Source organism: Anabrus simplex, chromosome 2 (assembly GCF_040414725.1).
Source record: "Anabrus simplex isolate iqAnaSimp1 chromosome 2, ASM4041472v1, whole genome shotgun sequence".
Taxonomy (NCBI): Eukaryota; Metazoa; Arthropoda; class Insecta; order Orthoptera; family Tettigoniidae; genus Anabrus; species Anabrus simplex.
Genome location: NC_090266.1, coordinates 1,108,521,980 through 1,108,540,326, shown reverse-complemented (window position 1 = coordinate 1,108,540,326; position 18,347 = coordinate 1,108,521,980). Strand labels below are relative to the sequence as shown.

General features: G+C 41.0%; 2 pseudogenes; both read right to left on the bottom strand.

Annotated features, from left to right (window-relative positions):
* Window positions 1-218: 218 nt before the first annotated feature.
* On the bottom strand, window positions 219-1,033 carry LOC137498512 (mitochondrial 2-oxoglutarate/malate carrier protein pseudogene; annotated as a pseudogene).
* An 11,586-nt stretch (window positions 1,034-12,619) lies between these two features.
* LOC136863794 (mitochondrial 2-oxoglutarate/malate carrier protein-like) lies at window positions 12,620-15,574 on the bottom strand (annotated as a pseudogene).
* Window positions 15,575-18,347: the final 2,773 nt, after the last annotated feature.

Here is an 18,347-nt window from a genome sequence, read left to right as displayed (position 1 = left end):
TCCCACGGTCTATCAGGTGTAAGATCCGTATGCACCCTTATAGGGATGTCTTGGATAGACCCGTAAGTCGTTGAGTTGACTATCTTATGCATTATGTGGAGAAGCTCAACCCATTTTCAATGCTGCGATCCGCAGTATAGTCTGCAAAACCTCCCAATTTCAAGCATGATTCGTTCTGCGCTATTTTTATCCGGGTGCCTTATGGAGTTCATGATATGCTAGATTTTAGGCTCTTCTAAGGCCGCTTGGAATTCTGTAAAAGTAAAATGCGTCCCATGACATCTTAATAATAATTTCGGTTTTTCATCAATGGCCTTCATGTTTTGTATTCTTGTCTTGGCTATATCCACAGGCATTGAAGCAGCAGTAGTAACCATCCCAGATATGCTGCTACAGATGTGGCAGAATATATTGTCTTTGGAATAACTTGTACCAAGTAGGAACTGTTTAGCCTGTGCATAAGTAGCAAGTTGGGCATTGTTAACGACCATAGCTCTTCCCATTGTAGGTACTGCTCGGCGCCATAAGGTGAAGACACCTTTCTCCTTCGAGATACGGAACAGAGCTTCCAATACATTCTTGTGGTTCCGTCGATCTTCCAGAGGGAACCGACCGTGGACGTCATGCGAATTAAGGCGACTTCGGCAGGTGTGCCGACAAATGCACCAGTCATCCCAGCACCCAATCCAAGAAGAGGTTTCATGGCAAAGTTTCGTGGTTGTCCATCCACTCCAGTGAGCATCTCAAACAACCATGTATATACTTCAAACCTGGTGGTGGTATATGTCGCCTGACGTAGAAGTCCAGCAGAAAGGTAAGTTTACATGCCCACAATTCCTTCCTTTCTTAAAATGTCTGCAAATGCATGAAGACTTGTTTTGTACCCTCTTGCTGCTCCGCACATTCCGATCAACGGCATTCTGCCTTTCACCAAATCAAGAGGCTGAACGAAGCATTTTGCTCCCATACCCGCTAGACCACGAAATAAGAACTTATCCCCGTTTGGAATAGTTGGCTGTTTCAGTTCAGCCATTTCAGTGATGTATTTTGCACCTTAAGTATTTACAACTATTTCGAACTTAATATCAGTCTTATATTTGAATGACAGACAATGGCTACCAGCAGAAAATATTATCACTCACTTGTAAAGATCTTAATATCACCGTTAATGTCCAATGGTTTAAAGTTCAACTAGAAATATCCACTCAAATATTTAAACACACTATCTTGTTAATCATTTACACTAGAAAAATATCGAAGTTTAATATTGTCTATATTACCAACCTAGTCTTGTGCCTTATTATTATTATTATTATTATTATTATTATTATTATTATTATTATTATTATTATTATCATTATTATCATTTAACTTCTTGGAAATACAAAGACTATTCTTACTTGAATATTCACTCGAGTATTGAATGTTATTGTGTGATTGCTACATGTAAATTAAATCACTTTGTTAATAGCACTTCCTTCAAGCTATATACGGCTGTGGCGTTATTTTATACTACTGCATTCCAGTCAGGCCTATATAATCTATCTCCTCTCTCTTACAGCAAATGCACGTACTTTAAGCTTGAAGAACACGAGATGGTACGCAGGGGGCGTAAATGGGAGTGACACAGAAAGTGAGATGATTTGCTTTGAACGAAGTTCTAAAAAATTGTTTTAACTCTTTGTCTTATTGTGAGATACCAAGTTCATATCTCCTCAGTACAGTAGAAGATGAATTGGGCGTGATCTTTCTCCGTCATGTGGCTGGAGTTGCTCTGCTACTACTCAGCTCTCGGCACCATGGAACCACGTATACTCCAACGAGGTAAACTCTAGAAGTTCTTGAAGATCGTGGAGGTCCAGGAGTTTGGTTCACGGAGATCACCCACTCTGAAGGATAGTTGAACACACGCATTTAAGCCCTTGGACATATTGGACGTGTTATCCTGAGGTGTAATTTCTGAACTGAAGGAAATAAATGCACTGATGGCGTGCCGAATGTAAAAAAAAATCGAAAACAAACGTTTCTTTAAGGCAAATAAACTGTTCATTTGAGAAAATAAATAAAGTAACTTCATGTGGCCGAATCTCAATAGAATGCAACATGCATTTTTTAAACGTACGCTACAGTTGACGCAAATTAAAATGGTTCGTTTAAGCCTTCGAAGAATATAGCACAATTATTTATAGAGTTCTACGGCTTGGCGATAATTTTGCAAGTATCTACCATATTCATTTTACAACACGGATAATAATGCTGTTAAGGCTTTATAATACTTTGATAGTGAAAATTATTTCCGTTCACTAGTAGTCTTGAGTTCAGTTAAAGATACCGTGGATTTATAAGTGAATTCAGATGTGAAGTTCGATGTTTCCCTAACATTCAGATTTCACTTGAATAAATACAAGTCCTAACGCACTGTTCAGATTCTAAGTTCGCTATCTGCAGAAATATTTCAATCACGTTGAAGTATTTAAAACTTGAGAAAATCCAATGCCTGATGCACTGTTACAGAGTCCAAGTTCGCAATCAGCAGAAATATTTCTGTTACCGTGTTTTTGTGGTAGTTATGCATGAAAGAAGGTGCTGGGTGGTGAATAGGTCTCAAGCTACTAAAGTGAAATTAATTTTAAAATTTAACAAGGTTATATTTTCTTTTCAAAATTAGGTAACAACAAATAGAACAGGTACTTAGTAGCCGAAACACGATTGAAAAATACATTTACATAGGTACCCCATTTGGGGCTTCAAAAGTCAGAAACATAATTCTTGAGCAATGAGCCCAACCTTACAGTGAACACCATACAACAAAGGGGCCGAAAACCCCCAAACATGCCAGAAACATTTGCTTCCAATTACACCCAAAAAGCCTCCTTGAGGCAGAAACACAATTTTCAAGAAAGGGCAACTTCCCCCTAAAATACAAGCCTATCATAGGCCACTCCGAACTCCACCTTTAAGCTGTCCTCCAAGGACATATACACAGGGGTAAAATACCCAACCTACTGAGGTCTGTTAAATGACAAGAAGGTTAATGCATGACCTCTAAAATACAATTTGAGAGGAGGCGAACTTGCACTCCCAATACACTTTGCTTAAGACCTACTTGGCCCTAGGCCGTTAATACAAGGGCTAATCCCATACTAAAGAGGTGACTTAAGAAGAGAACAATTTGTTTTACGTTAACGAAGAATAGGTTGAGAAAACTAAGTTCACCTCACAACAATATGAGTGGGAGCTCGAGAGGGTTAGCACTCTCTATCCCAGTATGAAGCTTTAAAAGAGAATATATGAAAAGAGTAGTTACATTTTAGGAAAAGGTTACATGGTTGAACGCTTAGAACCCGCCCCGAAAGTTAAACTGCTGAGCTAGCAAAGGAAGAAGTTATAAATCGGCCATTACCTTGTTGTTGACCGCTGCCGAAGAAAGAGGCGCTTCCCGCCCCCTGCTATGTACTTTACACACAGAAAGATGGATCAGAAGTGGCGCAGAGACCCAAAAATCAGCAGTTTATATCCTCTCGCGGAAGGTTCTAGGAGTTAGGGGAATGAAAACACCCGCCCACAATAATTTTATTGGCTAGGGTACAGAAACATATCCAAGTTGGGGGAAAATACATCGGATTGGTCGGAAATTACCAAAAGAAATTCGGGATTGGATAAACCTAAAACAAGGGGAAAAAGAGGGGTATACAGCCAACTTAAACAATAACAGAAGGAAATTTAACAAGAAACAAACATTTGAAATAAAAGTTTCTCCAACAAAATAGTTCTTTGACTCCGCACTAGGGTGCACTATTGTTGATCTTCAGTAGTGTCCTCTAGGAGAGAAAGTTTACACTTCTTACTTCAAGCGAAACAAAAACACATCAAAAATGACACAGTTCAAAAACTCAAAATTTTCCACGTGGTGACATCTTCTGAGAAGGTAAAGAATTAACAGCGTAGATAAAGTTCAGACTTCCTCCAGCAGAGGAGTTTCACCTGGCGCAATTTTTAAATTAGCGGCGTGGAGGTGTACCGCCCGGTACAGACCTCCCCCCCCAAAAGTTCCTCCAGGGGTGACACATGAAATCTGTTTGAAACAAGGTCCAAGTTATGCTGTGGATATGAAGATTGATTGCAGAAGCATTTATAAGATTTCTTAATTTGGTTTGATTCAGTTTCAAAATTTTGTTGTTGCAGATGAAGTAAAGTCTTTATATTTGTAGAAGTTGAATTTCTGAAGATAACTTTTTATACTTGAAAGTGAAGAAAAATTTTTTTTTCAAAGTCCACCAAATATTGCAGTTGAATTCCCAAGTGTAGTCATTACTTATAGTAACTGTTCATGTAGTAGATGGTGATGAAGTGGGATGGCCAGACCGGCCGTTGCGGCTTGCGTCCAAAGGAGGCCGCTCGGACCCCTCAAGTACCCTGAGATACCGCTCGCCCGCACTATGAGGGGAGCAGAGGTGTTGAAGCACGCCGCGCCCGCGGTGAACATATACAGGCTGCGGGCAAGTAGCAGGTCGTGCGCCGCACATCAGCCTTGGCCGGGAGGAGAGCTCCGGCTCGCCGTGCACACTTCGTCCTCGCTGGGGCCGAGGGGGCCCGTCCTCTGCTCCAGTTGCTGCACGGCGCCGCGCGGCTGCGGGGGCACTGAAACATTAAAGCTTGGCGGCAGAATTGTGTTGGACCATCATCTTTTTTTTTAAGGGCACAGGCTTGGTGAGGAGGTTGAGGGGTCAGCGGCGTGCAGATATCCATGGCATTTACTCAAATCAAGCCACAGTGTGTATTGAAGCAGGAGACGGGAGCGTGGTAATGGCCGAGGCAAGGACAGAATGGCAGTTTAACGGATCGGGGAAGGTTTTACAAGAGGCTTACATATAAGACAAAATGTTATAGAAGGGGCAGAAAGCCTTAAAAGTTGAACTCAAAAAAAATATAACCTTCATATTCCTTTCAAATTATATGAAGCAAGTTGACACAAAATTTACACTGGTTTCACCTGTGACAGGTGAACCCTAAATATCCTCTCGGTGGCTGGATTGCTTACTAACAACGTAACTGGCGTAAGAAAATCGAGAATGATGCATGGCCCATGAAATCTGGGGGCAAGCTTGCCCGCGGGAACAAAATTCTTGAACATTACCTGGTCACCTAGATTCAAAGTGGTGGGTCTCCGTCCACGATCATACCTTTCCCTGACCTTTTCGTGAGACACTTTAAGATTGGCTTTAGCCTTCTTCCAAAGCTCTTTAATATTATCCGGATCTATTGTCTCGGGTAGAATGTCACTCAGAGACCAGAGGTTAGAGAGCGGCGAGTTGGGAACAAACTTGAACATCAAAGAAGCTGGAGTGAATTTATGTGATTCATGAACCGCTGAATTCAAAGCAAAAGCTAACCAATGCAGGGACGTGTCCCACCTGGAATGATCATCATGATGATAGGCAATCAGTGCGGACCTGAGATTACGATTAACCCGTTCAGCCAGAGATGGTTGAGGGTAATAAGCAGAAGTAGTTACATGAGAGATGGATAAGTCAAAACAGAATTTACGAAATAAATTAGATGTAAAAGCCTTAGCATTATCAGATACAATATATTGGCACGGACCAAAAGAAGCAAAAATAGAATTTAGGCAAGTAATGGTGGACTGAGCGGTAGCCAGCTTAGTCGGAAATAACCAGGAAAATCTGGTAAAACCATCTACACATACAAAGATGAATTTGTTGGCATTTCCTTTCGACTGGGGGAAGGGTCCTACATAATCAATATACAGGCGTTCCATGGGGCGCGATGCTTGATGCGAAGACAAGAGGCCTACCTTGGTGGACATGGTTGGTTTACTAATCAAACAGGATTTACAAGCCTTTACTAGTTCACGGATTTCACCGTCCATACCTTTCCAGATGAACATTTCACGAATCTTTTCACGAGTTTTAAAGATACCAAGATGCCCTCCTAATGGGGTCTCATGATAATACTTGAAGATCATAGGTACAAGAACCGCTGGAACAACAACCTTCATCATCTTATCATGCCTCGAAGGGCAACATAGAACACCATTCCTCAGAACATAAGGGACGACATGTTCCCCAGAAGAAAGGGTTTCCATTATCGGAGCCAGCGTCGGATCTTCACGTTGGTATTTCTCAATATCCCTAAAAAGCATGGGAGCATCTGTTAAGATGGCATTAACACCAGATAGTATGGACTCGGGAGGTGATGAACTGTCGACCGGTTCCTGGGTCTCGACGTCGTTAGAAAACATACGGCTGAGTCCATCAGCAACAACATTTTCGGTACCTCGGATATGCCTGACATCAAATTGGAAGGCAGAAATACGGATGGCCCAACGGGCTATACGACCAGTACGACGCGGCCTACCTAAGACCCAGCTTAGGGCTTGATTATCTGTCTCCAGGTCGAATTTGACATGTTCCAGATAGAGACGGAACTTCTCTAAGGCGAATAAGACTGCCAAACCTTCGAGCTCATAGATGGAATACTTGACTTCTTGAGCCGACAATGTCCTAGACGCATAGGCGATGGGGCGCCTCCCTAGTTCAGTCTCTTGAAGAAGGACTGCAGCTACCGCTGACGACGACGCGTCGGTTTGGACGATGAATTTCTTCGAGAAATCAGGCATAGCAAGTACAGGGGCATTACAAAGTGCTAATTTAAGGTCTTCAAAAGCGGCTTGTTGAGAAGGTCCCCACTCGAATTTGATGCCTTTCCTACGAAGAAGGTTTAAGGGCGCCGCTCTCTTAGCGAAGTTAGGAATAAACTTCCTGAAGAAATTCACCATACCAATGAACCTGGCGATACCTTTAATGTCCTTGGGAGGTTTGAAATCACGGATGGCCTGGGTTCTAGAATGATCGACTGCTACACCATCAGGTGACACAATATGCCCTAGGAAGGACATAGAGGGCTTAGCGAAGGCGACCTTGGACAACTTAACAGTTAACCCAGCCTTACGAAGGCGATCGAGAACTTCTCGCAGATGATCTAGATGTTCTTCAAAAGTCTCTGAAAATACGACTACATCATCCAAGTAGTGATATAAGTACTCAAATTTGATGTCGGAGAAGACCCTATCTAGTAGCCTAGTGAGTACAGCTGCTCCGGTGGGGAGCCCGAAAGGCACGCGGTTGTATTCATATAAATTCCAGTCCGTGGCAAACGCTGTAAGGTGTTTAGACTCTTCGGCAAGGGGAATTTGATTGTAGGCCTGTTTTAAGTCCAAGATAGTAAAGAACTTGGCCTTACGAAACCATGAAAAACAAGAATGAAGGTCAGGAAGGGGCACAGATTGCAACACCACCTTCCGATTGAGAGCCCTATAATCAATGACAGGCCTGAAGCCTCCTTGGGGTTTCGGAACTAGAAAAATAGGCGAAGAATACGCCGACTTAGAGGGCCTAATAATACCATCCTTCAACATCTGATCGATAATTTCTTTCAGAGCCTTCATTTTAGGTGGAGATAGCCTATACGGTGGAAAACGAACAGGAATCGAATCCGTGACCTCAATTTTGTATTCGATCAGGTCAGTAACACCAAGAGTATCAGAGAACGCCTCGGGAAACGACTGACACAATTTGCGAATACTATCAGCCTGCTCCTCAGGTAGATGTCTAAGGTCTAACAACATCTCATCCTGGGTAGGCGAAATAGAAGAACATGATGCAGATTTACACTTTAATAGAGGAATGCTACAATTAGAGGCAAATTTGAAAGTGCAAGACCTACTCTGAAGATCGAGCACAAGACCAGTGTGAGAAATAAAGTCCGCTCCCAATATAATGGGGCAAGACAAGAGCTTGGCCACAAGCAATTTAACTCTCCAGTGAATTTAAAAATACGAGTTTTGACCAATAAGGAACCTAGAATTTCTAATGGGGATGAATTAGCCGAAACATATTGCACAGGAGATGAGACATAGTCAGGTAGTTTACAAACAGATTTCAATTTAGAATACCATTCAGCCGAAATAATCGAACAAACACTGCCTGAGTCTAAGAGAGCTGTAATAGGCTCGTTATTTAACTCAATCTTAAGAAAAGGAACCGGTGCGGGAGAATCCGCCGCAATCCTAAGACACTCTTTGGGACCTTCAAAAGATAAATTTGAAAATTGCTCGTTCTCTAAATTTACAACCTGTTTACCAGGGGCTGAGTCTCGGGAAGATGGATTAGTTGACTCAGCCGAAGCCACTAGTCACTTTTTATTATTGGCATAGGTAGAATTTGCACCAGAAGTTGAGCAGGAGGGGGTGCTATTCGAGTTTGGGCAATTCTTGGCGATATGTGAGAAAGCCCCACATTTAAAACAGCCTTGTGCTGAACCAGCTCCATTATTTGCCCTACTAGTTTTGACCAATGGACATTTATTGCGAAGATGGTCAGGCGACCCGCAAGCATAACATTTAAGGGGTGTGACTGGTCGGCGAGGTGGAGGCCGAGTGTTACTAAAGGAAGGCGGGGGTTCTTTCGCTACACGCAAAGAATCGGCGTATCTAACTCCTTCCGCTGAGACGGCCAACGCTTCAAGTTCAGAGAAAGTTTGCGGGCACGCCGCGAAACACAAGTATGACCTATAAGATGGTGAAATGCCTTCCACAATAGCCTGTACAATCTGATCTTCAGGAAAATGAAGGGCAAACACCCTAGTATAAAACTTAATACCTTGGATGAAGTCTGCCAAGTTTTCATCCAAGCGCTGTACACGGTAATAGTACTTCTGAATAAGGGAGGACCTGGCCCTAGCCGGGATGAAGTTAGCTAGCAAATGGGCATGGAAATCCTCAATAGATGATTGCTCGGCAATGGCTCTTACGATTTTATCAGAGAGAATACCAATAGCATACGGATAGATAATTTGCAAAATTTGACATGGAGAAAGAGAAAACACAAGGGCATGATCCTGAAATTCAACCAGAAATCTTAAAAATGAAATTACTTCACTGGTGGTATTAACCGAAAACTTAGAGATACCTCTGAGCAACATTGCCAATGGATGAGGCAAGCTGCTAAACCCGGGTGACATAGTAGGTAAAGGTTTCAATGGCAAGGAAGTTAATTCAGAACGAATGTTACTCAACGATGCACGGCGTTCAGGCTCGTTGTCCAATGGGGCAGAGATAGTTTGGGCAGCAATGGTTTTCCTATTTACTTCTCCCTTAGGAGGTGCTTCCTCACTACATACATTCACTATGGTGGGTTGATCAGATTTGGGAGGAACTTCCCCAGTTAACAATCGAGTGACCTTGCTAGATAATTCAGACATATTTTCAAGTAGCGTACTACCTTCCTTCTTCTGAACGTCATTCAACTTTAGAGACAACAGATCGTTAACTCTATTTGAAAAGTGATATAGCCTAGCTTGCACACGCTTAATTTGATTGGGAGAAGGATCATTTTCATCAAAAAAACTAACTACAGAAGCTAGCCCAGTAATATTCTCCGTGATCGTGGAAAAAGAGTCGTCAATTTCTTTCTCTCCCAAATTGGGGATGGAAATGGGCAAATCTAGGGACTCTCTAAGCTTGTTAGTGTCTACTGCAACCGTGCCTCCAGATTGCACATTTCTGATAGTTAATTCATAGATCAACTCCTCTTTGCGCAAATAATTAAGATGGAGAACATCGCGAGGGCCTGGCATGATGACAGAACAATTTTGAAAAAGTCAAAAAATTCCAGCAACTGAGAAAATGGTTAGAGTTCGGATCAAAACAATGTGTAGCCGTCAAAAGGGGCTAAATTGAGACCCATTCAACCACGCTCTGCTACCACTTGTTACCGTGTTTTTGTGGTAGTTATGCATGAAAGAAGGTGCTGGGTGGTGAATAGGTCTCAAGCTACTAAAGTGAAATTAATTTTAAAATTTAACAAGGTTATATTTTCTTTTCAAAATTAGGTAACAACAAATAGAACAGGTACTTAGTAGCCGAAACACGATTGAAAAATACATTTACATAGGTACCCCATTTGGGGCTTCAAAAGTCAGAAACATAATTCTTGAGCAATGAGCCCAACCTTACAATGAACACCATAAAACAAAGGGGCCGAAAACCCCCAAACATGCCAGAAACATTTGCTTCCAATTACACCCAAAAAGCCTCCTTGAGGCAGAAACACAATTTTCAAGAAAGGGCAACTTCCCCCTAAAATACAAGCCTATCATAGGCCACTCCGAACTCCACCTTTAAGCTGTCCTCCAAGGACATATACACAGGGGTAAAATACCCAACCTACTGAGGTCTGTTAAATGACAAGAAGGTTAATGCATGACCTCTAAAATACAATTTGAGAGGAGGCGAACTTGCACTCCCAATACACTTTGCTTAAGACCTACTTGGGCCTAGGCCGTTAATACAAGGGCTAATCCCATACTAAAGAGGTGACTTAAGAAGAGAACAATTTGTTTTACGTTAACGAAGAATAGGTTGAGAAAACTAAGTTCACCTCACAACAATATGAGTGGGAGCTCGAGAGGGTTAGCACTCTCTATCCCAGTATGAAGCTTTAAAAGAGAATATATGAAAAGAGTAGTTACATTTTAGGAAAAGGTTACATGGTTGAACGCTTAGAACCCGCCCCGAAAGTTAAACTGCTGAGCTAGCAAAGGAAGAAGTTATAAATCGGCCATTACCTTGTTGTTGACCGCTGCCGAAGAAAGAGGCGCTTCCCGCCCCCTGCTATGTACTTTACACACAGAAAGATGGATCAGAAGTGGCGCAGAGACCCAAAAATCAGCAGTTTATATCCTCTCGCGGAAGGTTCTAGGCGTTAGGGGAATGAAAACACCCGCCCACAATAATTTTATTGGCTAGGGTACAGAAACATATCCAAGTTGGGGGAAAATACATCGGATTGGTCGGAAATTACCAAAAGAAATTCGGGATTGGATAAACCTAAAACAAGGGGAAAAAGAGGGGTATACAGCCAACTTAAACAATAACAGAAGGAAATTTAACAAGAAACAAACATTTGAAATAAAAATTTCTCCAACAAAATAGTTCTTTGACTCCGCACTAGGGTGCACTATTGTTGATCTTCAGTAGTGTCCTCTAGGAGAGAAAGTTTACACTTCTTACTTCAAGCGAAACAAAAACACATCAAAAATGACACAGTTCAAAAACTCAAAATTTTCCACGTGGTGACATCTTCTGAGAAGGTAAAGAATTAACAGCGTAGATAAAGTTCAGACTTCCTCCAGCAGAGGAGTTTCACCTGGCGCAATTTTTAAATTAGCGGCGTGGAGGTGTACCGCCCGGTACAATTTCAATTACTTTGAAGTATTTAATACTTGAGAAAATACAAGTCTTAATGCATTCGTTCAAAATACTAAGATCGCAAGACTATTGATAAGTTTCAATCACATCTCACTATAATTTCGCTAACTGTAGGCTCCCATTCCGTACTGTCACATCGCGACGCAAACTTCCACCAGTCAACCATCCTGGTTCGACTGCGGGACAACACTGTGTCATGTTGGATTTTCGCTCCTCTTCTATAACAAAGTCGCGGAGTTTGCAGCTGTTTCATTTCTTCCAGTATCTTCCTTAACCCGAGGTGGATTTTAACGAAACTTGGTGATAATTTAGATTTTAAATGGTGCATACGGTGATGTTATTATATTCGTATTGTAATTTCTATACGAGTCATTTATGATAGAATGTTAGGAAGGTTCTATTGATGATGCTACTTAGCCTTTCCGAGCCGTGGCTGGCTCCTACGTCACTCGCAGCACGCTCGCTGTCGCCAGCTGCTCCGTTGGCGCGCGGCACGTATTTTAAGTTTGAAATACTTCATTCTAATGCTGGACCAGCGTTCCTGGTACATCTCTCTCTTCCCTGGGGAAAAGAGAATTCTATAGGGATTTTCTTTTTCTTCAATTTTCTCTCTTGAGTAATTTCATTAAATTTTCGGAATTGTAAATTCCTTGACACCACAATCTAGCTTATCAACTTTATTAGCTCCGCTGTCGAGTACCTCAGCTACTTTGAATGGTCCAATGTACAGAGGGCAAAATTTGGCATAGACGCGGAGTTCAGGAAGTGATACAGCATAAAACCAAGTCATCAACTTGTAACGGTTGACTGAAGGCACGATTCCTCTGTCGTCTTTCCCTTATCCACGCAGCGTGTCGAAGCCTTTGCTTAGCTATCGTCACACGAGTCGAGTGGGTTACTGATGCATCTTCACGTGCTGGCAAAATCTGATCCCACGGTCTATCAGGTGTAAGATCCTTATGCACTCTTATAGGGATATCTTGGATGGACACGTGAGTCGTTGAGTTGACTATCTTCTGAATTACGGGGAGAACCTCGACCCATTTCCAATGTTGTGATCCGCAGTATAGTCTACAAAACCTCCCAATTCCGCGCTTGATTCTTTCTGTGGGATTTGCTTCCGGGTACCTTATGGAGTTCATGATATGCTTGCTTTCAAGCTCTTCTAAGGCTGCTTGGAATTCCACAGAAGTAAATTGCGTCCCATGATCGGTTAATAAATATTCCGGTTTTCCAACAGTGGTCTTCACATAACACTATCCTCCACCACAATAACACGCAGTTACCTACATATAGAAGATGCCGCCCACCCTTATCGGAGGGTCTGCCTTACAAGGGCTGCACTCGGCTAGAAATAGCCACACGAAAAAAATCAGTGGTCTTCATGTTTTGTACTGTTGTCTTGGATATAACCACAGCCACTGAAGCAGCAGTAGTAACCAGCCCATATTTCATGCTGCTACAGAAGTGGCCGATTATATTGTACTTTGAAATAACCTGTGCCAGGTAGGAATTGCTTAGCCTGAGAATAAGTAGTGTAACAAATACGCCCTTAAGTTGTGAAATTGAATACACTGTTAGGCGTCATAATGTAACAAATTAAGTGGTGAAATTCAGCGTCAAAATGGGACAAAATACTGTTACATTAATAGTCATCATGGGCAAACAAAATTAATCATCTGACGGCATCCCAGCATATTTGGATACCATCACAATAAATATGTAATCGTAAATATAAACGGATCTGAATTATTGTTAAAGTTGGATGTCATCAAATAACTCTAATGATACATATAGGGTTGGCGCATATCCATGTATATATCATATCATAATTGCGGCGGAACATAAGAATCAGAATAACATCTGACAACGACAGGTGTCTCGTGCAATGGTAGTAATTTCATATAAATGAAGGATATGAAAGGATTCCCTAGCTACAAATGATAATTGAATATTGGATGGCTTTTTATTTACATTCTTTGCATTGTTGTGAAGGCGTAACATTACATTGTTGATGAGAAAAACTTTACGATAATGGCTGTATTGATCTTTAGCAATGGCGTAGTTTAACAATGATAACAACATGACTCCGAATTTTAATTCAATTTACAAATAGTTATCATAGTGTTTAGTCCATGTGAAGAGTTAAAATAAATCGTTACATGACATTAAATGAATAAATTTTAACAATATTGAAAATGAATATTTGAAAGTTTTATCAGAAATGACTTAGAGTACCATTAGAAATTCATATCTTAAATGTATATATAAATATATGACATGATTTGGTGAAATATCGCTTCATTGCCCGCGGTTCTAAAGAAAAATCCTCATATCAATGTCAGTTCTCGCCTTCAGGTTGTTTTCAATTAAAACAAATATAAATTAACATTGCATTAATGGCAGCAACATCCAGATATTAATTAAAATATGAAAGAGATTTTCCCTTTACCAAATCACGTAATTCAATGCAAAAGTAGATATCATGAAATTAGAAGAATTCATTTTGAAGATACGATACGCAAATATGACAACATCTCAAAGTAATAAAAGAAGAATACACCAACATGCGAATAGAAATAACAAAAACATGGCTTCGGTTCGTTCCTAGAATGGATAAAATACATTCCCAAAATACATTTCACTTGCATAGCCACCCTGTATTGATGATTCTGGATCACTCCACCACAAATAACTGTAATTATGCACATGCATAATACTACAATGATGATGCTGGTCACAGGATTTGGTCAGGTTCCCGTAGAATGTACCTTGTAAGAAATAACGAGAGCAAAACTTGACATACGGATTCTAATACCTGTTTTCATTCATATCGAGGATCGATATATTCTGTCGATTTCATACTTATTCATTACTGTAAATATGACACCATATCATTATCATATGCGAAGATTCTATACTCAACAAATTCCTCTCTATCTCAATAAATATGTAGACTAGTAGTAAACACGTAGCTTCACAATAACACATATATTCACAATAACACGCAGGTAACGCTGTCTTCGCTCCTCCTGTAATAAAATTACCGTGCTATTCTACCATAATTCTGCTGTACTACAATGAAATGAAATTCCTGCTCTACATTTTAATACAGGTACAAAAACAAGTAATTCTACGATGAATGACTATCATCTTTGAAGATCCTATTTAGTTTGACCAATGTTTCATCACTGACATTAATATATATTGGCGAATTCCTTCCAGAAAATCGAAGATATGCGTATATAGCACAGCGGTTACGAATGTAAGTATATCAATGCTCGGTGTGCCCGTGTGGTCTCAATCACATCCATGGGCGCCCGCAAGGGGGGCAAGAGGGGGCACTTGCCTCCCCCCCCCCCGGAATTCTAAAGATGTTGATGTTCAATTGTAAGTATATCAATGCTCGGCGTTCTCGTGCGGTCTCAATCACATCCAAAGCAAGGGTGAGAGTAGCAACAATTGGCAGTATAATCTTGCCGCGTTCGAACAACTCCAGACATGTCATAAATAAAATTCTGTGTTTCCATAAGCAGTTTATTTAATACAAATGTGGTAATATTATAATAAATTATGATGTGAATTCCGAGGTGTTATTGCATCTTCATAGACTCCATTGTAAATTACTTCATTTTAGTAAAATTGTCATATTGCTATACATTTTGTTCTGAAAGATTGCTTATTCCAAATCCATATAAGGAAAATGTCACAGTAGCAATTTGGACAGTATTCACGATCAGAGAACTTCCAATTGTAGGTATAACACCCCGCCATAAAGTGAAGAAACCCTTCTCCTGTGAGATACGGAACAGCTTCCATCACATTCTTGTAGTTCCGTCGCTCTTCCAGAGGTAACCGTTCGTCGGCAGTCTTGCGAATTAAGGCCACTTCAGCAGGTGTACCGACAAATGCACCAGTCATCCCAGCAGCCAATCCAAGAAGAGGTTTCATGGCAAAGTTCGGTGGTTGTCCATCCGCTCCAGTGAACATTTCAAACAAGCATGTAGCCTATGTACTCCAAGCCTGGTGGTGGTATATGTCGCCTGACGTAGAAGTCCAGCAGAAAGGTAAGTGTACATTCTCACATTCCTTCCTTTCTTCAAATGCCTGCAAAAGTATGACAACTTGTATTGTACTCTATTTCTACTCCAACCATTCCCTCAACTACATCCTATTTTCCACCAAATCCAAAAGCTGAACGAAGCATGTTGCTCCCATACCGGCTAGACCAACAAATAGGAACTTAACCCCGTTGGAAATAGATGGTTGTTTCGGTTCAGCCATTTCAGTGATATATTTGGTCTCTTAAGTATGTACAACCATTTCGAACTTAATGCCAGTCTTATTTTTGATTGGCAGATAATGGCTAAAACAGAAATTATTATCACTCACTTGTAAAGATCTTAATATCACCAGTAATGTACAATGGTTTAATGTTCAACTGGAAACATCCACTCAAATATTTCAACACTCTAACGTGTTAATTATTTACACTAGAAAAAATTCGAAGTACTATATTGTCCATAATACGAGGCTAGTATTGTGCCTTATGTTATTATTATTAACATCATTTAACTTTTCGGAAACAAAGTTTTTTCTTACTTGAAAGTTCACTCGAGTGTTGTAAGTTATTATCTGATTGCTCCAAGTAAATTAAATCACTTTATTAATTGCACTTCAATCAAGCTAAATACGGTTGTGGCGTTATTTTATACTACTGTACTCCAGTCAGGCCCATCACCGCAAGGGCGCCATTTTATATTATCTCTCTCCTCTCTGTAACAGGAAATGCCCGTACTTTAAGTTTGAAGAGCACGAGATGGTACGCAGGGCGTGTACGGCACATTAAATTAGAGTGGTACTGAGAGTGAGAGGATTTGCTTTGAATGAAGTTCTAAATAATTTTTTTAACTGTTTGTTTTGTTGTGAAAAGTCAAGTTCATATCACCTCAGTACAGCAGAGGATTAATTGGGCCTAACTTTTCTCCGTTCTCTGGCTGGCCATGTCCCACGTTGCTCTGCTACTCCTCTCGCCCTTACCATGGATAAGCTCTCGGCACCATGGAACCACGTATACTCCAACGAGTGAAGCTCTAGAAGTTCTAGGGGCCTTATCTCAGTCTTTTTATTGCTTCCGACTAGTTGTGCAAGATTCCTCACTTCCATTATACGGTCTCAATTCACTTGTCAAATTCCGACACCGCCGTTATTAGAGCATTCGGATCCAGGGAATCTTTCTTTTTGAAACCATTCGTGGCCCTTGTTCTTTGCCCGATATCTCCACTTTTCGAAGTGTCGGGTCCATTCCGTTTTTTCTCTCTGATTTGTGTTACATATAATATCGTTTCTTAGATGTGCTTCCGCTTAAAAGTAACATTACAACCACTATAATAGTTCTCTTGTATGCAGTACAACTTGCGAAGGAAGGAGCTACTTCACTGCAGTTCAGCTCCAGAGCAGCATGACGATTCTGCATACTTATGTAAGAATATTCGTTTTCTGCCTTCTTTTCTGTTCTTCGCTGATCTCTTCATCTTCTCTTCTCATCCAACAACGTTAGGAATATTCAGGGCTCCCCCATGTGCGTGGGAGTGACAGAATGAGCACACACCGTATCCCCTGCCTATCGTAAGCGGCGACTAAAGGGGGACCAAAAGCATTTAAAATTGGGAGCATGAGATAGCGGTGTTGGGGTCCTTAGTTGAGTCCCGTTCCTGTTTCCAGATACTTGTACCAGACTCTTCAATTTCATCTATGCTATATGACCTGTCTTTTCAACAACTGTTCTTTTCGACCCCGCCGCTGTTATGCTATTCAAGGTGTAGGGATCCTATAATTTTCATACCTTTCATGGATCTCGCCTTCCTTTGGTCGGTATGTTCATTTTCGAAGTGCCGGATCCCTTCCACTTTTTATCTCCGAATAGTGTTATATAGAGGGCATTTGCTATATTGTACTTCCCATTCAAAGTATGATCACAACTAGCAGCATAATATTTTAGGGTGATGTATCACTTCAAATCCAGAGCTTTTTAATCACATTTCTACTATAGATCAGTATGAGGAATCTCTGCCTAATATTGGTAGACGCTTTGTCTCGAATTCCATACTTATCTGATTACCCCTATTTTGTTCATGACCGCTTCTGATCCCAACAATGCTGGGGTTGGCATAAATAACACAAGCCGCATCTCCTACCTGTCGTAAGAGGCAACTAAATATGCTCCAAGGTGGTGTCAATTTGTGAGCGTGGTCTGTCGAGCACTGGGCCCTCAGCTGAGGCCCGGTAATTGCCTGTGAATATTTCCGCAAGGCTCATCATTTCCATCTACCTTATCTGAACTTCCTTGCTCATTAGATAGATGTATTGTGCCGCGAACTTTATATAGAAAGATGTCATGTGCGCGCACCTTATATAGATTAGTGTATTTTGCCACGCAATTTATATAGATAGATGTCATGTGCCGCGCAATTTATTTAGATAGGTGTATTGTTCCGCGCACATGATATAGATGCATATCATGTGCGGCGCACTTTATATAGATAGATGTATTGTGCCGCATACTTTATATAGATAGATGCCATGTGCCGCGCACTTTATGTAGATAGGTGTATTGTGCCGCGCACTTTATCATGATAGGTGTATTGTGATGCGCACTTAATATAGATACATATCATGTACCGCACACGATATATAGATAGATGTATTGTGCCGCGCACTATATATATATAGATAGATATCATATGCCGCACACTATATAAATGTATAGTGCCGCGCACTTTATATAGATAGATGTATTGTGCCACGCACTTTGTATTGATTGATGTATTGTGCCGCGCACTTGATATAGATAGATGTATAGTACCGCGCTCTTTATATAGATACACGTCCCCTGCCGCGCACGTTATATAGATAGATGTCATGTGGCGCGCACTTTGTATAGATAGATGTCATGTGCCGCGCACTTTATTTATATAGATTTCCTGTTTCGCCCGTTTTATATAGATATCAAGTGGCGCGCACTTTATATAGATAATTGTATTTTGCCGCGCACTTT